This window comes from Belonocnema kinseyi, chromosome 8 (genome assembly GCF_010883055.1).
Source record: "Belonocnema kinseyi isolate 2016_QV_RU_SX_M_011 chromosome 8, B_treatae_v1, whole genome shotgun sequence".
In the NCBI taxonomy this organism is placed as follows: domain Eukaryota; kingdom Metazoa; phylum Arthropoda; class Insecta; order Hymenoptera; family Cynipidae; genus Belonocnema; species Belonocnema kinseyi.
This window is the reverse complement of record NC_046664.1, coordinates 100,489,471-100,516,532: the sequence shown is the minus strand read 5'-3', so window position 1 is coordinate 100,516,532 and position 27,062 is coordinate 100,489,471. Positions and strand designations below refer to the sequence as shown.

General features: G+C 36.4%; 1 protein-coding gene across 5 annotated transcripts in view; it reads right to left on the bottom strand.

The window, feature by feature from the left end:
- The window catches only part of LOC117177859 (RNA-binding protein Musashi homolog Rbp6), a 673,300-nt gene that overhangs the window by 266,213 nt on the left and 380,025 nt on the right, over positions 1–27,062 (bottom strand). Inside the window, exon 1 of one of the 5 annotated variants that reach the window (XM_033368885.1) lies at positions 397–1,054. The exons of the other annotated variants lie outside the window; for them this stretch is intronic. The gene's annotated coding sequence lies outside the window, so the exon portion shown is untranslated. Of the gene's footprint in view, positions 1–396; positions 1,055–27,062 lie in introns of those variants that run through there. 5 annotated transcript variants of the gene reach the window in all.

Sequence of the window (27,062 nt, the reverse complement as noted above, 5' to 3'; positions counted from 1 at the left end):
AAGAATAGACAAATATATTTGATCTTTTTCTTATTAAACGCAAACTTTATATCGCTTTCATGATGTATTATTCGTTAGGATTAATTGAAATTCAAAACCTCGTTTGGCCAAGAACTTAACATTTTTAGGCTCAAGTGCGAATAAAACTTATGCTCTAAATTCATATTTAATTCTGGATTTAACTTTAACTATAGTGTTGGCGATCATTGGAAGGTAGATCAGGGACAACTTTACATTGGCAGCGAACCGCAAAGCATCCACGTAATATTTGATCCGCATTATCTCGATCACATTGCGTCTGTCATATTTCAGAGAGAATTTAATGCAGAAGGGATGCAAGTATAAACGAACTTTTAACAAAAATAAACATAGAACATCAATACAGATCTCCAGTACCTTCTCAGAGGTGATAAGTGGTGTGATGTACGTGGTGACTGCCGTCTTGTACACTTTGAGATGACTAGAAACGAAATCCTTCTCCCTTAGTACCGATTCAGTACCAAGTACGCTAATCCTCTTGGTTTTCGGTTTGGCTGGAAGCACGCACGCGGCGATTGGCTCCCGGCACGCGTATCAGAGGAACCTGTTGGCTCCAAACAAGAATCACAGATCCGCGATTTCTTCACCAAATATCCGACTTTTTCACCAGATATTGGACTTGCACTCGCACCTAAACACCCGGCGGAATTCTGCAAGATCAGCTCACACAAGCGAAAAGAATTGGTATCCCAGAAACTTGCTAACTCTCGCGATTGCACGACGCGATACCGGTTTGATGCACAAATCAAACGATAAAACCAGGGGAGGAGTCCGGCGAGGTTTCGAACGTTTCGGACGACGCGGATGGTACCAGCGGGCTACTTTGTGGTTACGCTACTGTCAATCGCGGTGTGTGGACTGACAGGTAGGGCACGACTTGCCTCTGTGTTACGAGTAATGCTACACGCTGTGGCGCCGAGAACGGAATGGGGCGGCCGTGGAGTCCCGGGCAGTGGAGCCGTAGCGAGGGGAGGTAGTGATTTGCGCTGGTGGGGTGCCCCGCAAATATAGAGGAGGGGAGGTTCACCGCATCCCTACTATCGCTTTTACTACCCCTTCCGTAGAACGCAGGCGCGTAGTACGCTCGAGCGCGGGGGTTACATCGCGACAGGCAATCCAGCCCCAGCATCGACCGACGCGCCGCGCCGACCCAACGAGAATACTTAATGCCAGCCGAGCTACCTGACTGCCTGACTCCCTGCGCCACGCTCGCTTGACGGTGGAATAAGAGAAGTCGCGATCGAGAGGGACACAAGGGTGAGAAGAGAGAACGATACGAGGAGTGAGAAAGAGCGCAGAAGAGAAAACAAAAAGAGGGGGCTAAGGGATACTGAGCCACGGTTAAGGAGAGTCCCCAGACGGATTTTCGGTGGCTACTTGTTACACTGAAGCACTACGTCAGCGGGAGCTTTTCTATGGAGTGTATACTGCACTGTACTGCTGAAGGAGAAAATACAATACTGCAAGGATTTGAGGAACCCTATATTCCCCGCGATCAAGCGCATTAATCAGATCACAAGAGTTAGGCAACTTCTGGTTCGCGTGATTTCGATTATGTGGTGTGCTGATTCCGCGCTCTCATTGACAGTAATTGCGATCTTTAAGATGACTTTTGTTAAATTCTAGGTGCGATCTTCTCAAAGAAAGATGAGTACTAATTCGAGCTCCTCAATTGACGAGAATTTAAAATTGAGGCATAATAATTTACGTACATTCTATAATTTGCAGCGAGGATATATTTTTTTAATCATTAATTACAATATACAGATGTCTCATTCAGATCTATTCAGATAATATCAACAAAATTCAAGAGCTTTTTAGGAAATTTAAATAAATTTCAGGGAGTTATGCTAATTTTTACGGTAGACTAGCAAACCCTGGTGAATTCTGTAAAATTATATACTAAATTCTTGATAATCTCGACACTTTACAGCAAATTCTTTAAAACTCTAGGGAAATCGACTGATTTTTAATAAAAATTGGTTAATTTTATAAGAGACTCTGCTGAATTCTTTCGGTGAAATTTGTTGAACAATACGCAAATTTTATGAATGCCATATAAGATCCACCGCTCAATATTTTTGAGACTTAACCAGAAATTCGTATTCAGCCTAGTTTAACTTTGAAAATTATGTACTTGACTAAAATATATTTTGTATATACCCATATCGGGATAAAAATTATTATTATTAATTTTATAGGCTTTTATCTTCAATCATTATTCTAGCTGACCAGAAGAACAATTGAAGCAACATCTGATATTTAGGTTTAGATTTGCTTTGGAGGAATGATTATACGTTACACGGTTTTTAAGCGAAATTACTGCAACATAGTTTTCTTACATTAGATCTAAAAGGGTTTTCTTTGTTATATAATGTAAATGATTGATCATTTCATAATTGATTTACCTTATTTATTATTATATAAATGCATAATATTATATATATTTTGATTTTATCGTTAAACATTTCTACTCGAAACAACTTTCCCAGTAACTAATTACCTAATTTGGTCAGTATATGCAACTAGATGCTAATCTACCTAGTCTGCACCATTGTTCTAAGCATTAACCAAAATTAACATGAATATAATTAAACCGATATGATTCTAGATAGAATAATATTATATGGTAGTTGAATGCATCCATTAATATTTTCAGGCTTTCAAAGCTAGAAGCACTAAATTATTTTCAAGTTTGAAACATCAAAATTAGTCTCCATTCAAAATTGGGAGTATCGTAGTCTAGAAAAAAATTCATAAGCGAAACAAAAATATTCCATATGAAAGATACAAGTTAACTTTATTCCTGGCCCATATATTCAGAAAGCCTATGCAGGAATGTCGGTAACAGGTCCTCAGGTCAAAGAGTTCTTCCGGAACTTCTCATGTTATCAGGATTCGGTTTGGCGACTGCCAAACGCAGGAAGTCAAAAACGTAAAATTGAATTCGGGCCGACCGATACTGACCGTGACTACTCCCTCGATTCTCAAGTATCTGGCTAAAGGCCAGCCTCCACTTGCATGCAGTCCGGTGTGAACGTACCCTACGTTTAATGCGAAAGGAAGGGGGTAACCTAACCTAGAAAGATTTTCATTGAGCCGCAGACTGTGTTGGCCCACGGCCAATACTATGGCCGACTGTACGCATGCCCTCACGTTGATAGTCGCTAGCACTCAATATTACTATTAGGACTACATCTCATTCTAGTGATTCTATCTAGTGTCTCTCAAAACAGTGAGAGAAAGAGGGGAACGAAGAAATAATTATCTGAAAATCATACCTCAAGTGCTATACTAGTTCTTTTTACTGTTCTATTTTGTCTAGGTATGCCAGAAGTTTTTGTTAACAATTCCTCCTTTGTTTACTTCTTAAAAAATTTTCTACTTGCTTTTTATTTAGATCACCATCTAATAGTTCACTATTAAGTGATGTAAGTATTTTGGAACATTACATTAATCATTCCACGTGTTTTCTGTTTGTAACGGACGATCACTTACCCTATGGAAATACAAGTATGTTTCCATACACTTGAAGCTTTTGCCATGAAAAAAGCGTGGCAAAGAGGGAACGACTGACTTTGGGATTAGTTTCCGGTTTTGGGGGAATGAGTATCTTTCTTGCTGACACTAATGTCGTCCACGTCGACCAGGAATGGGGAGAGGGAGGGAATTCACTATGACTAATGTGGCCAATAACTCCTGGCGGATTTCGCTGTCACATTTATTCCCAGTAGCGCCGTGCACAATTGGTCGAGAAATATGGTGGAATAGGGCAGCAACCTGGCCTTATTAGAGCACGTTGCTTGTATAGCAGGAGAACCAGTGCTAATAGCAACAGCACCAGCTTGAGGATGCTGGCGGTCGCTGAGGTGTGAGACGAGAAATGCTGGATATTCACCATTTGGCTACTATCCAGAGTAAGACGCTGAATGAAATTGGCGGGAAAACCGCACTGGCGCGTGTATCCTTATAACCTACGACAGATAAACCTATTCGAACTCGTGCCATCTGCAATTTAAACGTGTTATTTAAACTGCTTGTTGGAAGATGTATCCTTTATCACTGCTATCATACTAGTATGATTTATTATTTCTTCTGATGATGCTTGAACTATTGTTGCACCATATACAAAATATGGTGCTATAAGAGGAGTAAACCATCGAAAATAAACAATGATAAATACAATTGACCGAAATTCTGTAGAAAAGAAATTGAAAATAGATGACCAAAGAAACTGCTTTAATGAGAAGTCAGATCTCCCATGTTCTTTTAATCTCTCACTTTATGGTTATAAGGGATGTGGCATTGACCGATGATCCGGCGATTTAGGGGTTGCTGTCCGGGGAAGGGTGGCCTGTTTGTGTGCCAAAGTTTAACTTCTCCCATAACAGCGTATTTTCTGTTTGCGCGAACTCACTGCCAATACTATCGCCTTTGGAGCAACTAATGGTTCTTCACTATTAATCATTTTAGGAATAAATTGAAGATTCTACAAGTATTTTTTCACAATTCAGATTGCTGTATTCTCATTAGAAAAGTTATAGTTAATTTTAAACTCTTTAATTTTGATAGAATAAGTTAATGGCATTCATATCAGCACAGGGAATCCAAATTATTGAGGATACCCAGGATGGATAGAACCAAGTTTCCAATCGAAACTAGAAACTTTGGAACTCATGCCCAAAGCAAATAATTGTAGAACACCTGGCATCGAGCAGCTTGCTCCAATGTAGAATCGAGAATTCCGAACGCATTTTGTGTTTCCGTCTTTCGAGATGGTATAGAAATACATCTATGAATCATTTTAAGTTTAGATGTAACAAAGCCCACAATAAAGCAATAACGGCAGAAGGTGTGTAACCTTGATATACCAGCATCGTATAAATTGTGGTGGGAATAAGTTCTTTAGAAAAGGTACTTTATACTGGCGGAGGTACACCGCTGTAACAAACACGTGGTGAGATAAAAAATAATGCAAGTAAATATCGTCGTACCAAAAGATCAAACTCGACGATCCATAACCTCATCGAACTACCAAGATACTGAAACAAATATCGTATTGCGGACCAACTGAACGAGCAGAAAGAGAATTACGCCCTCAAGCACTTGCCATTGATTCCGGCAATGTCCATTCCACGCGAGAATGTTGAAACGAGAGTTGTCATAAATTTTGTAGATATTCTCCTTGCTTGCAGGCGGTGCTCAACGATTTGTCGTGAAGATTTTCTGCAATTCTCGATCGCGATATTTTTTTCTTTGATATAACAGGTGCAAGTGAAGCGACCACAAGCCTCCGCAATCTCTTTCAAGCGCAGGCAGCTATTGAAAACCAAATGCAAGCGAGCTTTCAGTGCGAAATCATTTTACATTATCGACGCGAGTCTCAAGCAAATCATGTTATGGAAAGTATTTGCGAAGCGAAATTCTTTTTGAAAGCCTGCAGAATATGGGAATTACTATAAGAGTCACATATTTAAAATTTTGGAGTATTAGTTAATTTTGCAGATGGCGAGAAAATTTGATTTTAATTAAATTTTTACACTTAGTTCAGAAAGAGAAAGTTTGAAACGAAAGTTAGAACTCAAAATCTGCAGATTAATATTCAAACTTTTTACTTTCAAAATAAAATGTTATTTTATTTTAGTTGAGCTTTAAATCTCTTTGGATAGAAATGATAATATAAAAGAAAACTGATCTTTCTTATGAACACGAGTCCAGTTAAAATGGAGTTACTAAATGATATATTTTCTCTGGAAAAATTTGATCTAGAAGAACATTTCTGTTTCCCACAGTATTTGCTTCGTAAGGATAGCAGCAGAAGGATATCGTGTTTTTGCGAAACTGTCAAAACAGTCGCACTGAGTTCTCGAATGGGTAGAGTCGCAGGAGTTGCGGATCTATAGTGAAATAAAAAAGGGGTCGGAAGTTGGATTGCTCTTCGGGTCCTAAAACTCTTCGCAGTCGCGACCCAGTTTGCCTTTATCCTCATGAGTGTCATGTCGTTGGTAGGTTTCCGGTAGACGATTTTCAGGTGATATGTTTGTAACCACGCGGACTCAAATTTATCAACAACTCACATTTTCCTTCTTTTAACTCTAGGTTCCTTCTACCTTCCTGCTAGATTTTATCTTAACACTCTCAATTCATCCGAGGAGTCAAGGGAATGTGGAATGGATAGCTGAAAACTTTTTAAAAATATTACGCGTGCGAGCTCTGACATATTCGAGGATAGGCAAGTACGTATGTAGGTAGTTCGTTTCACTTTGGATTTGTTGCTTACGGTTTGTTTGAAGGCTGAGTTTGAAGGAGAATGTGCTTCTGAAGGGTGCGGTAAGACGACGGGGGTGGACGAGCAAATAGCTCGAATCACGCGAACCATTGCTTCGTAATTAATAGGGCGCTCGAGAAGGAACTACCACCTTCGTGGTTCTCAACCTTAACCTCCGATCGAACCTCCAATTTACCTCAATGGTTACTGATTGCTTTGCAATTAATCTCGTAATAATCATCTGGGATTTATTTAAAAACAATTTTAAAACTTATTTTCGTTTCTCTTTTACTCAGAGAAGTAGAAATAAATAAAAGGAAAAGGATTTTCTTCGGAAATTCAACAATCGTTAGAGTAACCAGTAATGGTATCAAATTCGAATAGAAGAAGGAAAAATGAAAGGAATGTCCGCGTTGACTCTGTGCATTTTTTTACAATTAGTGATGAAAATACGCAAGTTGTAAAAGACGACATGAACTAGGTCGTTCTCGACCATAGTACACAAGTACGATAAACACGGATAAAAGCTTCTCTACGCTGAGATGACATTTTTAAGGACAAAGCAACGCAAGGAACGAGCGGCGACTACCATCCGATTAATGTGAAATTGAAACGGCATGACGTCAGCTAAGTTCTTTCTTTACTGATGCTCAAAAGAGTCCTACCGTGTATGACTTCGTCACATTTCCATTACCGAAGTTTTGCTTACTTCAAAAAAGTAACTTAAATATTGTAAATCTCTGCCTCATCCTGTCCTTTCTTGAGCCAACCTATTCTTTTGGAGTTCATCTTCTGTCTTTCCAAAATAACAAAAAAGAAAATATTTGCACATGATATGATTAATTAGATGAAATAATGTATAACAATTCTTCGTAATGGTGATACACGGGCATTGTATAATGGAGTAAACACAGGGAAGTTTAAAATGAAGTAGGTCGAAGAAATATGAAGAAAAAAAAGACTATTTTGGTGTTATCAGGGTAGATGGTATAGTTCAATGTTTACTATATAAGGGGTACAATATCTAGGAAATCTTTATAGCATTTGCTGTGAATAAATCGTGTAGATGACAAAGGATTTTCTGTATTCATGTATAAACAACCCAGCGAAGATTTTAGAGTATGCAGTTAAGGTTTAAACTCAGAGTGTGAGATTATATGTGGATTTGCTGTTCATCTAGAACAGGGCTCGCCACTTCAAGCAGGTGCTGACTGCCACGACAAGTGTATGGCTGCCACCAAGTTTTTCTGTCATTTTTTTCTTCGTTTTCCAGGAATCGAGCGAAGGGTTGCGGTCACGGTAAATCACGTCTCGCCGTTATTCACGCCGGGGGGTCTAAACTTTCATACTCGAATTTACAATATAATTAATTTCCAATTTCAATTTCTGTTTTAATTTACAAAGTGAATCAAATTTGTCTACAAATAAAACCTCAAATGAAAGCTTTAAAAAGTTGGAAAAATGTGGAGAGTTTTAAATTAAAATTCATAAAGAATAAAGAAAGATGACAGCCGCCAAAATCCCTTCTTCTTTATTTTGAAGAGTGTAATCTATACTCTATAATGATCGTGAAGGGCTAGCAACCAGTCGAACGACAAAATTTATTATAGCCAGTTTGACCTAGTCTCTTGGCTGCCACTGACAGTCAATGCAGTCAATGCAGTCAATGACTACCTTCTGGTGAGCCCTGATCTAAAAGAAGTGATTACACTTTAGAACTGCAGTGCAATTAAGCGCGAAACTTCCTTTCACACAAAAATAAATATCATGTGATAGAATTTAGAAAATATAAAAATCAAATACTTTTTTAACTTCCCATTACTTCCCATTATCTATTATGGAAGATGAACCTCTTCTGAAGAGCTGAAAATCCATTTAGGGGCATTCCATAAATCACGTGGTCTATCTGGGAGGGGGGGGGGGGTTCGGCCGAAGGCCACGCTGGTCTACATGGGGGGAGGGTTTGAGCCTGAGCCACGTGGTTTTACACTTATGTGTTAAAAAAAACGCATAGCCAGAAAACAGGAAAATGTTTACTGAAAACAATAAGTCGAAAAATATTACAACACAAAATAAATAAATGTAACCCAAATAGTAGATTTTTAAACCAGAAAGAATAATTCTTTAACAATAAAAAAATAACTTTTAACAAAATACATGAATTGTCCATAAACCACGTACCACCCTATAAGGAGGAAAGGGAGAGGGGTCGAAGAAAATTCCACGGTCGAGTACATGGGCGGAGAAAAGGTTCAAAGAGTGACCAAATTGGGCCTCGTTTTTTATGAAAGCCCCCTTACAAATAATGAAGTACACAACTTTGATGAATAATAAATATTTATTGCATGAGAATTACATTTTTTCACAAAGCCATGCAATATTTCTTAATGTAAGGAAAGTAAAAGTCGATTCTCATTCAGAAGAGAAGATTTTCTTTTAAAATAAAAAGCATTTGAGACGGGCCGTTTCAGAAAGCAGAAAGTCCCTTCTAGATTTTGCTCGACCCGGACGCAGGCTGCAATCTAACCTTTTTTTCGCTTCTTGAAAGCGTCGTCGGGAACACAAAGGGAAAGAGTAGCCGGGCGTCCTCGCGAATCTTTTCATAAGCATAATGAAACTATCTAGTAATCTTAGAAGAGCTGTGTACATCACCTCGATTTGTGGCAGACGGTTGGTTTAAATGTCCTGAAATGGATATTCTCGTGTAGCAGCTAGTACAAACAAGCTGACGACGCGAGGGAGTTACCGCTTCTGATATTGCCACCGCTCGCCTAAAGCCCTGGCCAAATTCACCTTCCATAAACTTGACACCGCGGATGCGAGAGGTGGTATTTTCCTAGATTCTCTGGAGAATCTTGAATAGGATGGGTTATATTTAGGATCTTTTTACCGGCCTAAGACCATATTGTAAATATTTACGTCTTACAGGATTTTTATTTTCATTTTTTATTTTGGTTATACTCATAAAATTACGAATTTCACAACACAGATAAATAAGGAAACAAGGGAGAAAATTTAATTTCGAAAGTAATCATTACGAAGTCGTCTGCCACTTGGAGGCATGAAGATTGCGCTCGTTATCAAAGATCTCCATTTCTGAGCTGCTGTCGATATCGAAAAGTTCCGACAAACTCGTAAGAACATTTATTTTGGTCCAATTGTCAGTGCAGGCCGATAGAAAAAGATATCGAAAGTTCCTGTGGAAATTGCTAGTCGTGCCAAGTCCGAATTCAAATATAGAGTAGTCTGGCCGAGTGACATTTGGCAGATCATATCAACCCCCTTGCAGGAGTGAAACTTCACTTGCTTCGTAACCAAAGCGTCAGAAACTCACAATTCACCAGTTTTAAATGAACGTCAATTGTTATTTATTTTCTTCAGTGGTCCTAGCTTGTTAGGCGAATACCTAACTACTTCGATTTCGAGACGTAATCTGCGTGACGTATCGTGAGAAACGTTATAATTAAGGGCTGTCTCTCAAAAGTAAGCCAGTGGTGACGCGGAAGCGAGATAACAAAGTGGATTGCGCTCATTTAATTAAAAATGTATTTCTAGAACGAAAACTTTCCCACAGAACGGAGAAGAACCAAAACGAATTTCTGTTAGCCACTCACCTGTAAAAACAATACCGTGAACCTGTTAGATCTGTTTGAGATAAGTTCATTATTCATTACATGATATCAGTGTACAGTAATTATTGTGTAGCAGAATAGAAGAACTTTCATGAACCGTTGTTCTAAATTTTAGGGAATAGTAGGTACTTTCTCGTTTAAGAAAATTAATTGGATTTTGGATTAATTCGGGAGCATTGTTGTGGTACGTGATACAACATTTATTCACCTGACAATTACATTCAGCTTCGTGGATTCAACACAATCAGTCTCGCGAGACAAGGACCCCCCTTTGATTCATTTTCTATTTGAGTTTAATATAAAGTGCATCAGCAAGTGGCGAAGTCTGCCAAAGTGTGCTGTAGTCTATCAATCCGCGAAACGTGCGTATTTATCCACGTGCTCGGCTGAAGACGATACTACGCACAAAAGATATATTTGGAAACGCCAATATGCCGTGGATTCAGGAAATTTACTGAAGTGCAATCACTCAGATCAAAGCTCTCGAGATTAAAAATAACCTTGGGAAAATATTTCACAAAAGTCAGTATTTTGGTTAAATGAAAAGTTATTATCCTGTAAGCAATTCAAAATGCTGTACATAATTATCTCCCATCCCACACTCCAAATACATTTTTCCATATACGATGTTACTAATTATTCTGAAAATAATTTGAATTTTTTTACCCAATTTTTTGCATTTTCAATACAATGACTACAAGTTAAGAAGAGCAGATTTATATTCTCGTGCCAAATTGCTTTATCGCTTATCATATTAACAATCTAAATCCTACGATACTATTTATATAATTGATTTCAAGAAATAATTAGATTATTATTGAATCTGATGGGATGGGGATTTTATTAGATACGCAGTTGGTCCAGAGTCACTATTCAGCACTAATGGGCCATCCTAGTGGACAACTCACGTCAATTCTAGAGAGTCTCTAAGGAGTTGCGATCAAACGATTAATTCATAATCGGCTGGAAAGCCGCCTATTTCCACTATTCATGGTGCACTACTCGCGTCAAGATTCTGTTTAGTCACAGGATATTCCCAGCTGCATTACCTTGATGAGCTTTGTCCTAGTCCACCCTTTTCTAATCCGGTTAGTTTCCTTAGCCCTAAAAGGGACCTTTGATTCGCAGCGGCCACCCTAAGTTTCCAACTTGTTTGAAACGTGTACTATATTGTGTTGGTATTTTAGCGAGTAAATCAACACTGAAACTTAGCAGAAAGATCAAATGTAGAATCTAGAGGAAGGTGGATTATGCGAATAGTCTCAGCATCCCTGGAGGACTTTACAATCGAAGGAGGTCGGACAAGCCGTCGAGTTTCCATCATCTAATTCATTTCTAGTGCAACAGTTGAGAAACTGATTCATGCTTTTAATCGTCCCACCTTACTATTCTGAACGCAATTAAGCACGGATTAATCGATCTTTCATCTTGAATACTTAATCTCTAATCTTTGAGGTAGTAAAATCTTGGTGAAAACGGAAATCATCTAATTCAGAACTAACTAGATATAATCATTTTTATAAACTTAATTCTTTGTTCTAATTAGTAGCCTCCACTCAATCCCTGTCTGGTAATGGTCATTACGAATAAGTCGGAGAAAAAGAGATAGGTTTTACGATAAGCTTAACTGAACCTCTCTTTAAAAAAACTGACCAGCTCTAGCGGTAATTCGTAACTACTATTAGCGAGTCGACATTCATCTCATTTAGTTCGAGTTAGCACCTTAGCGCGCAAGCTGAGCCCAACCGTGTTAGCAAAACCATGTTATCTAATACGATGTTCGCAACGAGAATCACTGCACTAATTTATTTCAAGTGCCTTACATGTAGACAAAAAAACCTCCATTTTATTAAAACATGATTGCCACAATGATTGAATTTTCTTCCCAGCTTGAAATAAAAAACTAGCATTTAAGAATTTATTTTTCCTTCAGGAAGAAGTTCTCCTTACTTACTCTCTTTTTCTCACTCTCACCTTCTCTGGCATTTTCTCTTTCCTTCTTCCTGCCTCCCTCTGGCTATTTTCTTTATCTTCTAATCTGCAGCCTATATCTCTCCATCCCTCTATATCCTGTACTATATCCTTCTTCAACTGATTGTCTCTTTCTATCTCTATCTTTCTCTCAGTCAATCTCCCGAGTCGCACAAGCAATCGACGACCCATACTCCAACAGCTGTCTGTGTGCAGATTTCTCTTTTCAACACTGGGAGTGTGAAAGGGATGGAATAATTTAACCCCAAAAGCTTCACGTTCGCGGACGAGATAGTAAAGACTACAAATATATAATAAACCTACTATATTCCAGGAATAACTCCTATGTATACTGGACATATCCAAACCATATCATATTATTATCATATTAAATATAAATACATTCAAAAGAATGTATTATGGAAGTATGCATCAACATGTACAATATCCAATTTTATCCGTGCACAGAAACCAGAGTCTTTAATATATAAATAATTTGATCTGCTTGAAGATTCTACTTGCAAACTCCCGTCAAATATCTCAAATAGATGTCTAAATATAATACTGATTTAGAGAAATAGTAATAATCTGATTACCTTTAAGATTTTTTAATAACTAAGAGGAACTTGGTATATCTCCATTTCCCATTATCTTCTCATCCCACCCTCCCTATTTGGAGTTAGAGTCTGTTCTTCATCGTACTTCCCGTGCCAGTTTCCGGTTTCCAGGCTGCAGAGCAGCCGCGTCAGTGATGGATCCTAATCCGTGCTAGGCTTTTGTTGTCACTTCCCCACCAATATACCTCCAGAATATCCTTGAATCGTCTCCTTCCATCTCACCAAGCTGAAGCAACCCCCTTGAGCAACCTCTAGAGAGAAGGTAAGTAATGCCAAGATTATGTAAACGTCACTCTACCGAGATGCCATCTGTTGGGTTGTGTTCGAATAGTACGTTTGCTTGCTCAATCTCGACGGGTTTTAGAAATCCCGAATATGAGTGCTTGGTTTTGCATCTACGATGCAAATCACGAACCAAATATCCTCTCCATCTTTCTAATCATCAATTTATTAATATATTCTGTAAAAAAAAGCAAACCGCACTTTTCGTCAACAGGTACCAATTATCGTTGACAACTTTGCACGTCTTCGCCAGCTGTCACTAAAGAAGCGCCAAAAAGACCGGAAGAGTTAGTAGTCAGAGTTTTCCACGTTCCACCAAGCCGATCTCGCTAACGAGATTTCAAAACAACAAACTTTCCTTTACCAGCATAAAGAAGAAACTCGTCGCTCAGTAACGTTACTTCGCGTTTTTCCAGGTATCAGCTTCATAGCACCGTTGATAATATCAGTTCGGGCAATCCAAACATTACAAAGGCGTTATGTGTTTCTGCTCAAATGTGATAAAATATCTGATCACTAAGGACCATTCTCCATCTCATTCTACAGCATACGACAATATTATTCACTTTATTCATTCCACTTTTTGTAAACTATTGATAATTGAATTTGTCTTAATAAACATCTATCCTGAGAAGCTGTATTTTAACTTTCCACATAGCTGGACAGCTTACCGATGTTAAGATAATCTCACTTTAATCATGTACCGACTTACATATTCATATTATCTATGTTTCAAATTCACTTCAGTGGCAGCTAACCCAGTGAATCCATCTTTGACCTAGGACTAAGTTAACTGACTTTCTTGTTGCAGTGAAACGTGGATGCATCTAACAAGAGTAGCGTATCTTCTGTAGTTTCTTGGCTAACCGTAACATTGGAACAGTAGAACGGATGGGTCGAATGCATAAGAACAAGAGCTGGCCGTCTCAGCGCTTTCCTTGTGTTCAAACTTCTGGATGAAGTTCCAGTGGCAGGGCAAGTACCAGTGTAACGATTACTCTGCAATATGCCGTGATGTCGGTGTGCCTCGCCTCACAGTTTTGAACTTTGCCGTTCGAGCTATGAACCATGAATTCCTCCTTCGGCAACCAATATTTGTTCTACATTATTTATCGGGATAATCGCTATTACAATAGCAAATTTACAATATCGTAGCCAAAAACAGTCTTGTGAATAACTAATATCTTTGAGGTGTTATAGGCATAATCCAGGACATACCGAAACATATTTTTCGAAATAAAATTTCAATGTTTAACTTAAAACTGAACTCTGACGAAGCATCCTGAAGTCTCTCCTAGCTAAGACTGAATCTTCACGTTCTGTTTGAAAGCTCTACCTGGAATAATTGATGTAGATCTGCCATTTCATATCATCTCCACAGTTTCCAAAACATTAAGTTCCATAATGAAGTCAAATATGATAATATGCAAATGAAATACAAGCTTCTGTAATGCTAATCCTCCATTCAGCATTGATTTCGCTGACTAACGCATCGGACTTCGTCCGACCATTTCTCATTCTCAGTTGATGATTTCATACCAATTTCTAACGATAATTTACTCAAGGATCACTCACTACCCTAAAATATTTCTTTTTTGTGTTGCATAAAACTCTACTTGAATTTCAAGAAACAAGATAAGTTAGAAATTGTTTCACACAGAGAAGACTTTAATAGTATATCGACTTGCAGAGGGAAGCAAAGTAGATGGATAGATCTAAGAAATAATATTTCTCGAGACATATAAGTCTGCACTGGTAACTTTTCCTTTATCATCTCATCCAATGTCGAGTGTCGGGATCCGAGAAGGAATGGATGTCAAAAACGTAACAATTAATTTAACGCCTTAAGAAACAAAGGCGGAAGAGTACCCTTGGTAGGCACTTTGAAAGTTCTTATTCAGTATCCAGAAGTTCGACCAGTAAGTATAGTGAAGAAATTGTAGAGGGCACAATGCGTGGATCATCCAACTTTACTTTGGTTATTGTAATTCATTTTCATAGCAGCGTCTATTAGAGTCGCTCCTTACTTCCTCTTTCCTCATCTTCATCTTTATTTCCCTTTCTCGTCGTGTTTTGTTTCTATACCCTGTCTTCTCGAAAACAGCCCTTCATTTACTCTACTTGGATTATAATACGAAGCGTCTATCAAACTTAAACCCAACAGGATGGTCTTGACAACTGTTTAAAATCCTAAAGTTTCGCGTCTCTGAAGGCGAGTCTGAGTTACTGCTCCGCGGGAATTTTACAAAGAAATAATCTGTTCACTTGTCCGCAACCAACCCTTAAAACAAGGAAGAAAGTACAAAACTTGGATCCTCTTTGCAAAATTATTGTTTAGAGTGTATTCTCTTGCTTTCTCCACCGGTGGCATATAGGTTCAGACAAATATTAGGGACCATATGCAAGGTAAAAATCAGTAACTGTTAGGGTGGGAAGGGTGAGTGGCGCATTTCCGAGCAATATCTTGAGCCAGAGTTTGTATGGACGATCCCCGCTTACAAGTGAGTCACGAAGTCTTGCGAGGAAGCTACGGCAAATAAACGCATGTTGACCCAGCCAGCTATCATAGTTCGTACTCGGGTACCTTCTCAGACATGACTGACTTAATATACCAACTTAGATTGCCATAACGGTGTGCGTTATTAAAGATATTTTTAACATTACACGATTGACAATTGAAAAGTCTAGTTTGGAAACTACTGACCTTAGTAGATTTTGGTACCAGGAAAAGTTTTTCACATCGTTTTCCTCTATTTTACTGCCTTCGTGTACCTGTAAGATGCGCTACTTTGTTGCAAGTTGCGTGATGAAATTGTTGATACAAAGTGGCCACTACCGTCGCAAAATTCTATTGCAGCATATGGTTTTGTTTAACCGGACAATTGCGCTAGGAGATAAAATGTTGGTTGGAGATGAAATTTATAGGCAATAGTTAACGTGATCCAGGTTCCTAGTTACTAAAGCTCCAGTGGAGTATAATCCTTTTTGAGGTCACGCAACGTCCTTTGCTAATCTCTGTCCGTGCAAGTGCATCCTGCGCTCGAGTAGCCACAGTTCGAGTTATCTCTATTACACTTCGATCAACACCGACATCGATACTATGCATCCGGATAGGGGCTTCAACCAACAGATATAACGGATCCTGATTGCCTGACAATGGTGCTTTTGTTTGACGATCCTTCGACGTAATAATACTATCAATTATCTTACAAACGGCGCAGCTATCTCTTACGATGAATGACTCACTTTTTCTTCAAACCTATTTCTCGAAAAAGCCTAAGGATGATGGTAAAAGCAAAAATAGTCTTATAATCAACCTAGAAACTGATTGCTGAGACCCTATGTCAGTAAACTGAGATGAAATAAGATAACTTTTTTTATTGTTACACTTGCGTGCAGTAACACTCATTATAGAACCCGTTATTTATCCACTTATAAATCAGATCTGATATTGCTACCAGTAAGAAAAAAAACTGTCACCTGAACGTGAAAGAGGTCACCAACCACATTTATGATCAGTAAGGGGTGTCTGTAAGTACGCGATATAAGATGTCATACTACTAGCCATAAAACAGGACCGACATAAAGAAGGAATTCCTTCCTTTATTATCCAGTTTACTCCTCTGATATAATAAAACTCGATCTTACGACTGACTTGCCTTGCTTAAAAGTCGAAAACCACGAGTTGGACTTCAAAAAAAAGATTTTAATGTGTGGAAATTGTTTTATCAAGTACCCGATAAGAAGCTTTGCATTAAAAAGTATTGGAAAATTTGAATCCCTAAGAATGCCGTTTCTGTCCTTAGTTTTTTCATTCTCATTAGGCGGCGAAAATGGTAAGATTTCAATCCCTTTTAAATCCAATCGGAGCTGTCAGACGTAACCTCGAATACATTAAAAACAATTTGAAATTTGCCAAATCTAGTAGGATTGTATGTAAGAATACATTTCTTCATCGTCCAATGTTCGCTTTGTTCAAATATTATCAATTGAAAAGATTTTAAATCATGATAAAAAATTGTAAAAATTATTTTTCAGCGGAACCTTCTGTGTGAACATTGATCCTGACATCGTAAAATGACCGACGCTATGTTTTAAAAAGTTTTTCGCCTGATTATTATTCAAAAAGCAGTAAATAAATGTAGCAAAATTTGCTAAATTAAAAGGGATTAAAATTTTCTAATTCTTGGTTGCTTTGTGGTATTCAGCAAAATATTGTCAGCACTAGGTACAGAAAGGGATTCAATTTGAGAGCTAACTTCAACTGCCGTGGATATTCAAGACGGGAGGACAAAAACGGGATCCAGAAGTATTCAATATTTCTCACGTTACCACTGAATGAATGAAAATTTTTAATACTTTTTAATGCAACCCTTTTTACTGGGTAGCTTTACCAACAACCCTAGGTAGATGAAGCCTTCAGCCTCTTTCTTTTCTCAAACGAAATTTTTATATAGGGCAACTACAATTTTATTTCAAACAATTTATAGTTTATTGGCTCTAAATCTAAAAAGTATACTCAAGAGGGAGAATTTTAAGGCTGTTTTCAATATTGTAATCTAAAAATATTGCTCTTTTCTTTTATAAATGTAGTGCATGTATTTTTTATTCTCATAGGGGATGCTTTCACGCACATATTTCGAACATTCCGGCAAAAGTTTAGTCCATGTCATGAAATTCGATTCCTGCACGATAGCCACACAGTTCCACCTGACGTTTCACACCAAATGTCCTTGTCGTCCAAGCTCTAGAGGAGCCCCAGATGGTTAATTGCGGTCTCCCACAGACAAAACGCGTTACAGCTTCTGCAGGCGACAACAGAGGATGGGGGTGGTTTCTACCGAGGTCAACTGAGAATACTGAGTCAGGTACTTTGAAGAGGACTTGACAGACAATGAGATAGCTGTATTTTCAGGATAACTGTTTTATATTGTGTAGTCACGAGGAATGGAATCTCGTGACAGCAAATCCAGCGCTAACCATTTCAAGGGCTCATAATTTCATATACAAAAATCAAATCATTGTGAGATTACAACATTTCAGCATGAAAAAAGAATGTAGAGTCCTGAAAGCTACAAATCGCTTTCCATAGAAATCAATAGCTGATCATCTTTAATATTTCTGAAACGACAATGTTGCGTTCTCAAGTGTATTAGTATGCTTTATGAAATACTAAATGTTCTATATATTTCACGAATCGCGCGTCATAGAAGGGTTGAACTTTATTAATCTCAGCACTTTGTGTAAAGAAGTGTCATTCTTCTTTTCATCGCCTATCTTACGGCACGTCGATGCGTCTTCTAGTACATTTTGTGGGACTTTTTCAATCATATCCAACAGTTTTACCACAATTCATGCATTTCTGTTTAGTCCCTTTACTCTCTATGAGGCTACTTGTGCGTTGATGTCATGAACCGCCCATCCCTTATCTAGGAAGATTGAATCAACCCCTCAACCAAAGATGGTACACAGTACCTAAAATCGGTAAGTAGAAGCGAATCCTGATCAAGGATCTGCCTTTTCGGAACAAATCACTATATCACTAGGAGAAACTGAACCCCAAAAGTTAACAAAATAATAATTTTAGGTAGTTTCACAAAACATAAGTTGGCTTTTGGTACCCTTATATAACCACGAAGAAACAGAAAAGATGTAAAGTTACTAGCACTTGAAGAAAATGATGTAATTTATCATAACAGAGCATTCGGCATATTATGAATGTGCTCTTCTTGTTAATCCACTTCCCGGCACCCGTTTATGAAGGAAAATGGTTTCTAGAAAAATTTCGTATGCACGTAAGGGTTCTTCCTTTCCATTCCCTTCCGTTTCTTCTTCATTCCTACTTCCTTTATAAGAATGTAAGAAAAGCTATATTTTCATCGGTTATTACATGTAGATTCTATTACATCGCATTCGTTCCTCTGAACATCTTCACGCTGCTGCTTCCTTTTATTGCACAGCGCTTAGAAATTTTTCACTTTCTCCATTTCATTTTTTTTAAAGGCACCCCTACTCTTTTTAATCCACTTGCTTCTCCAAGAAGGAAACTAAAGTTTCCGAAAATGGTAAGTACCTTCTGGTTCCTGCCGACTATTCTCGAGGGAAATACAACAGTGCCCAATTAGTGCCTGAAATCGAATCCTTATTTTCAGCATTCATGCCCTTTGCAGCCAGTCCGCGCCTGCCTCTCATGCTGCCGGAAATCACAAATGAATACGTAATGCTGCTTTCACGGTTTGGGTCTATCTAAAAGTTTTCTTAGAAACAAATGAACTTGCAGTCATTTAAACTCTTTTTATCTTTTAGGTTTGCCTGCAGAAAAGTTCAAGGAGAATGCGCTATAGCTGTAATGTTTGAATATAAAAGAAAATAAATAGGTAAGAAGTAATAGATTAAATGAAGAATAGAGTACACTTTTTTGGAATTATTCAATTTAAAGCAATTGTTGAAAGGGAGAAAATTTTTATATTATAACGGAATGCATTTCTTTTAGAGAAACTGGACTTACATTTTATCTGGTAAAGTAGCTCAATAAAGTGAGGAATAGATATATAATAATGAAGTGAATGAATATATCTAAAATACATATTATTGACCTCGAATTAGTATTCTTATTTTTAATATTTTAATCATGAATTTCCAGTATATATAAATATAAATATAAATGTGTGTGTGTGTTAATATGAATTATCAATGAGGAAAAAATGGCTTAAGAAAGAAGTTATTTTCTCAAAATAAAAAGTAAAGTAATTGTATTTTTTCAATTTTAAAGATTTTAAAAAGACCTTAAATTCCAAAAATTTCACTTGCGGCTTTTATAATCGAAAAATTCTTAAATTTATGTCCTTGATTTGCAAACAATGAGAGAGTATCCACATTTAATATAAAGAGAAAAGTTCATCTTAAGGTACATAACAGACAGAACGTATAACCTTGTGCACAGGGAGGACTACAAAAAGTCCATTAAACGATATATTTTTATTACATTTAAATTATTACATCCTTACGTTTAACAAATTAAATGTATGCATTAAAATGTTATTTTGATGAAACTAAATATTTCTTTCTCTAAAAGTATTATTGGACAAAAATCTCTAATGATTTTTAAATAATTGTCGTATTATTTAACCTAAAACATTGAAAAATCGGACCCTTTTAAGAATATTTATCTTTATGAAGAAATAAAAACCAAAAAACAAATTGATTTTATGGTTGCCAATCACAACCATTTCACTCTTAAAGCTAGGCTTCACAGGAAATTGTAATAATATGAAGATGTCTTTCTCCAGAGAAAATGAAGAAAGTCGTAAATCTTAGATGTTAGAATAGGACAAGGAAACATAAAACCCTAAAAAATAATATTCAATTTGGATTCTTCTTAAACTTGTATACATCCTTATATTGGAGAGACCTCACTGCAGAAGAATTATGGTAAATTATTATTTTTTACTGCAAACACCTGACAGAGTCAATTTAATTTAATAATAAGTTAAGGCACAGACTCCTTTTTTCAAGCAACAGATTTTCAAACTCCACAAAATTTAAGACAAATTTAGTTGGTATTAAAGGGCATTTTTCTGCTGGAAATACATTAAAAATACATAAGAATACCAGGAACCAAAACTGTAAATAAGAAAAATATGTGGAAAATGTGAAAGCGAAATAATAAGTCAGATAAAAAATTAACCAAATATTAAAATAAATAAGAAAAAATGAACATTCTAAGCACACAATAAAAGGAAAGAAGGTATTGGCTAAATTAATTCCAAATCAGACACACAGTCTATATTTAAGTCACAAAATCATTTCCCACTTAAATATGTTTATTTCTAAAAAAAAAATATTAGAAAAACGTCTGTTGACAGTTTTATCTATGACACGTTATTTTCGATATTTTTCCTAACATATTTATAAAATAATTTTTATTTTATTTTTTCTCAACAACACAATTTTATGATGTTCTTGCGGATAATTATTTTTTGTCGAGCACTTTTTAGAAAAATCAACAAAATTTTCTCTACACGGCGCGGGCCAGGATAAATAAAAAGATACTATTTCCTATTGCAAATTCATTTTCATCAATTTTGTTTTCGGTTCGCAACCTATGGCTGGTTTTTATTACAGGCATTTTTTCCGTCCTATTTTTTGATAATTCTGTCTTTCAATTAAAAAAAAAATAAAAAACTCATAACATTGTCAAACAATTTTTTCGGTAAATTGGGAAGATACGCGTCATTTCCTTCTTTTTGATAAGCAACCTATTTCAGTGGCAAAACATTCTGAAAAATAGTCATTTTTGTGATTTTAAAATTATTTCTTTCTAGCTCACTTAGAAAAATAATGAGTGATTTTCGATATATTTTAGCAAAAAAAAATACGCTAGAAAGATTTCAAAATAAGAACTAATCAATCATTTATATGGTAATAAACATAATTTGAAAAAATATATGTACTAAATTAGAAAAACTAAAATCTATCAATTCGAGCCCGAGCATTATTTTTTTCAATTTTTCAATCTATTGTTTTCTTGAAAGTTTTTCACGAGGCATTAATGTATGCGAAAAAATTTCAAGTATAAAAAAAATCACATTTACTGAACCAATTTCCTTTTTCGAAAAAAATTCTTTTATGTAACGTAAGCATAATTTACGTGTTTTATCAGCGTTTTTTTACTTCTAAAAGTAGCTGTCTATTTTACAGGAGGAACAAAAGCGAATGCGCATGCTCACATTAAAACAGTGAGTCCAATAATATTCCTAAGAGTATCATAAGCTTATAATTGTACTATACAAATGCGCACAGTGTTGTTATTTACAGTTTAATTGTTCTCAAAAAGTGAAATCCGCAAAGTGTGAATAAGTACGTACGTTGAGAACATATTCAGTAAGATATTTTAAATTAGCATAATGTACTCAATTTGTTTTTGAACAGCTGTCAGCTACAATTATTTAAAAATTTGAAAATATAATAATTCGATCTTAGAATGATAATTTGTTATTTTATTTTCGCTAAGGAGGCAAACGTCTTTTGACCTCCTAGGTACACAATATACTCGTATTATTATAGCTAAAATCTATATACTGCATAACCCCCTGTTTTCAAATACTAGAAAATTGGTTTCAAAGCTTTAGAAAAAAATGTAAAGTAGCTCAATAACTACTGAAGTATGGCGTTCCAAAAAAAAAAATACCCAACATTTAAAAAAAATTAAGGAGAGATAGAAAAACATTCCAAAATGGCATATTTTTAATTTTTGTAAAAAATTTGATTCCTAACTATCGAATTTCTAAATTGACAAATTATAAGTATAATTGCTAAATGTCATGGAGTTCCGAAAAAAAGGATGAGAAGTTAGTTATTTTCGCCAAAGGCGTATACTTCATGAACCTTGGATGGTGATTTAAATTATTATTTTGAATTACAAGAAGCAAAAGAAAAATAGATTTGTGACTCTTAAGTTACAAAAATGGCAAAAAAATTCCGAAATTTCCCAAAACTAGCAAAAGAAAAGGCCAGTTTTTTTTAAAGCGTATAACAAAATTGAAAGATTGTAAAATAATTTAAAAAATGGCATATTAAAAACAAACTATATTTTCAAAATATTTATTAGAATTTATCTGATTTTTTTAAGCAAATGATCCCATTTCCGAATTAGTTGTATTGGACAGTTTGAAAGTTGTTGAAATTTGGACAAGTCTTAAGGTTGTTTTCCGTGAAAATTGAAAGGCTTACTTCCTAACGTGTCTGTTTCCCCCTTCGGCGACGGTCTGACTAAGTGAAAATGAAGTCGACACGTATTGGAGTAGACTCTAAAAGTTCTCTAGTTCTATTGGTTTTCCTGTAAGGACAGTGAATCCAAAGTTCCAAGAACGAAAGCACCAAAGTGCCAGCATCCTCTTCTCCGCTTGGTACTTTCGAGAAGAGCCTATATCTGCTCGTGCATACGTAAAGCATAACCTTATCCGGTACAACCTGGAAACCTCGCCTTTCGCTCAGCATCGTGCCACCTTCTTTCTTCTTCCACACAATCGATACACCTCTCTTTGAATCTTTCAATCACATTTGCCATTCCTCACCCCCAGAGAAACCCAGAGCGAGGCCACCACATAGTCGAAGTCAGAAACCAATACATAGTACCTTATGAGTTCTAACTTCTAAACCTCCCACCATTAAATACGCTTCGTTTCCGAACAGCTTCACATTTGGATAACCCGTTTTAATTTGCTCAAAAAATGCATCAGAATAAAGGAAAAGCCAAGGAAAAAAAGAAAAGGAAATCACTAAGAGAACGAAGCGGAATATGGTTATGATAAATCGCGGCCAGTTCGGTACGTTAGCTACATACGGCGGATCACGTGGAAGTTGAAACTGGAAGAAGCAGGTGGGTGGGAAAAAATAATTATTATTGGAAAATTTATTTTTGCGCCGAGCAATTATTACCGTCATTATGCTGGCGAACGAACACGCGTTTCACCTACCTGTAGGTTAGGCGCTCTGCTGCTTCATGATACTCCGGTAATGGCCACTCCACGGAAGCCTAAGTCCTTCTTTCTCACTAGCTGGTATTTTCATTTTGCTTGACAAATATTTAAACAAAAACAAGAGCATTATGGCTATTCATTCTTTGCGAATGTTCAAGCAGTTAACGGGGCACACCTGATACTAAATTGAAAAAGAACCTTTTCCGGACAAAAATATAGCTGGCGATTTATGATCCCTACTGAATACACCTTAATTGATTGATTCAGGAAAGTCTGAATTGCTAGAAGTTTTGAGCGTCATCAATTTAAAAAGATTATATAAATAATTGACGCTAGATAGTTTCGAAACTAAGAACTGGATAGCAGGGAAGTTATAATAATATGACAAAAATTCTATGCGATAGGCAAATTGCAGAGGTCCGCTGCGTTTGAAACTTCGTGAATGCGCAATCTCGATTCGACAATATCCGACGTATCAGCAGCAGATGCCGAATCTGCCATTAGTAAGCAAGACACGCGCGCAACGTTCAGGAAGAAACACTACCTGTTACGTAATTCCAATCTATATCAGTTTGGGGATATAAGATAATCTGGATTTAATTATTCATTCGAGTAACTTAATCGTCTCATCGCATTAATCAAAACGGTGTGCCTAAGATAATCAGGATATGGATATGTGTTCGAACAGGTTGTTTTCCACGAGTATTATTGGATCAACCACTTGTTTTTAAAAGGTTCGGCATCAACGAGTCCCTGTTAAACTGGTAAAACTCTTCAATAAATTATATATAATACGGACTTAAATTATAACGGACTATAATATTTGATAAGGAAAGGAACCGACAAATATCAGTAAAAATTGACATCACCATGGAGAATCGAAACCTTGATCGTAAGCTCGATGCCCAATGCCCGGGGTACTGTGAAAATAAAAAAATTAAATCACCACTTATAATCGTAAAATTATCAATAAAAAATTGGTTTTATTTCACTGATCTAATTATAGGTTGAATACCACTTTCAAATGAGAAGTTCTAATCAATCTCATAAGCTTACTTATTGCAGACTGATACAAAAGCATGGCGTTGTAAAATTACAGTTTCTGCTTGTGAATCTGTCGCTTTCAGAGTAGATAATAAGTGGACCTCCTTCCAGAGCTTTGAATTTGTTGAAGCTGGTCAAAGTCAAGAAGCTGGTGAAAACTCCTTTTGCAAATATAATTTCACATCTGAAAATTCGAGTATTGATAATACGGCATATTCGCTGTAATTATACTTTTTCTACTGAAAAACATTTTTCGTTTTTACATGGAAATAAAAATTATATTTATAGAAAATTAACTATTTGCAAATTTACAAATTCTTATCAACTTACCATTTTCTTTGGCATTAAAATACCATAACTATAGATTTACAAATAATTTTAACTTTTTAGAATCTACCTGGAAAGATACATGACATCAAATTTAAATTCTAGACCCACTCTGAAAGTCGTCATATTACAAGAAACTTTTTTACCTTGCACATTATGCAGTGCGCCACGGAGTCAGGTGATGAACGACTTTCTGTGTTCGTTCATCAGCAATGGCCGGTGATGTCACATCAATGCTACCTGTACCGTTTACCACCTGACGAAATATGAAGGAATGAAAAGCGAAAAATGAAGAATGAAATCAAAGGTGACACAAGCAAAAAATGAAAAACAAGAATTGAGAAAAAAGAGACTGATAAAAATTGATTGAAATCATGTACTTGACCGCTTTACTTAAATACAAATAATCTTACATGAATCGTTTTTATTTCAGTTAATTCATCGTGGAATAGAGTGCCCAGCTGATTCCCGATCTTTTAAATTTATAAAGCTTTACATAAAGTTTCTCATTTTGAAGGAAACTTTTCCGTAATTTTTTCCACATTTTTAGAAAAATTGAAACACGCCATTCAATTCATTTTCATAGTAAGAATCAAATTGTCGGTGGTTTTTTATTTTTCTATCCCCAATTTTAAAAAATGAGTTTCTTTATTTGCAACCCCACTTTTGAATAAATAGTATACAAGACTCTTTATTCCTCAAGTTCAGTTGACAAATTGAGATTGCATAAATAAATAAAACACACACACACACACATACAGGGTGTCTAAAAAGTCCCGGGACGGTTGGATATTTCCTCAGGTAAAATATTTTTCAAAAAAGTGAAGGTCATTACTGAAGTGAATTTCAACGAGGAATTTAATGGCGACCTTCATTTTGACCTTGAAGTTGACCTTCATGGCTTTTCGAAGCTCAACTATATTTTTTTTAACGGAAACCCCCTTTTTTACATCTGCAATCGATAGAGCGAAAAATTTCGCGTTTAGGTACGTACCCAAGTCATAGGTCAAATGTAACGTCCAAGGTCAGTTAGAGGTTATTTGAAATGAACAAAATTTTCCAAGAGGACAGTGTAATTCCTGAAGTAAATTTCAACGAGGAATTCAATGGTGAACTTCATTTTGATATTGAAGTTGACCTTCATCTAATCAGGATTTGTGTCGGACCAATATCTACAATTTTGCCTGTTAACTTCACCTTTTAAAGTGAAAGTAGATTCATCTGAAAATACTGTATTTTACCAGAAAAGAGGTTCTCTATCAATTTCGTCCATCATAATTTCACAAAATTCAACCCGACAATCAGGATCGTCTTCATTGAGTTCTTGTACCAGATGAACTTTGTAAGGATGGAAATTAAGGCATTTTAATATATTTCGCACTGTGTAGGAGCAACGTCACGCTCATCACTAGCTCGACGTAAACTAAGGTGTCGTTTTTCAACAAATGCTTGGGCAATGACCATCTGCATCTCCTCATATCCTGTAGATTTTGGCCGACCAGTTCCCTGAAGGTCCTTCATAGATCAATGATTCATAAAGCGCCTTAAAGTTCTTTAAATTGTAAATTTTAAGACAGGATTTAACCCTTCTTTATTACGAAAAGTGCGATTAAAAAGCAAACGAACTTGATCATAAGATCGAACTCGATCTCCCCAACCATGCATCATTAATACAGATACCCTCTCTCGTTTTCACCAGACATCTGGAACTTTTAATGGAGAATTTCCTTATGATTTTACAATATTCAAAACGCGGTAACCAAGATCAATACAGAGCTCACCATTGAATTTCTCGTTGAAATTTAATTCAGGAATTACACCGACCTCTTGGGAAATTTTTTTAATTTCAAATAACCTCTGACTGACCTTGACCGTTACAATTGACCTATGAGGTACCTGACGTACGTACCTAAACGTAGAATTTTTCACTCTGTTGATTGTAGATGTAAGAAAAGGGGGTTTTCTATTGAAAAACAAAGTTGACCTTCAAAAAGCCATGAAGGTCAACTTCAAGGTCAAAGTGAAGGTCACTATTGAATTCCTCGTTGAAATTTACTTCAGGAATTAAACTGAACTCTTGGAAAACTTTATTAATTTCAAATAACCTCTAACTGACCTTGAAAGTTACAGTTAACCTATGACTTGAGTACGTATCTGAACGTAGAATTTTCCGCTCTATCGATTTGAGATGTAAAAAAGGGGGTTTCCATTTTAAAAAAACAAAGTTGACCTTCAAAAAGCCATGAAGGTCAACTTCAAATTCAAAATGAAGGTCACCATTGAATTCCTCGTTGAAATTTACTTTTGGAACGACCTTCACTTTTTTGACATGTCAATCGCTTTTTTCAATTCATTATTGGCAAATGCTCGACTTGCGTGAGTCAAGCATTTTGTGTGCGAT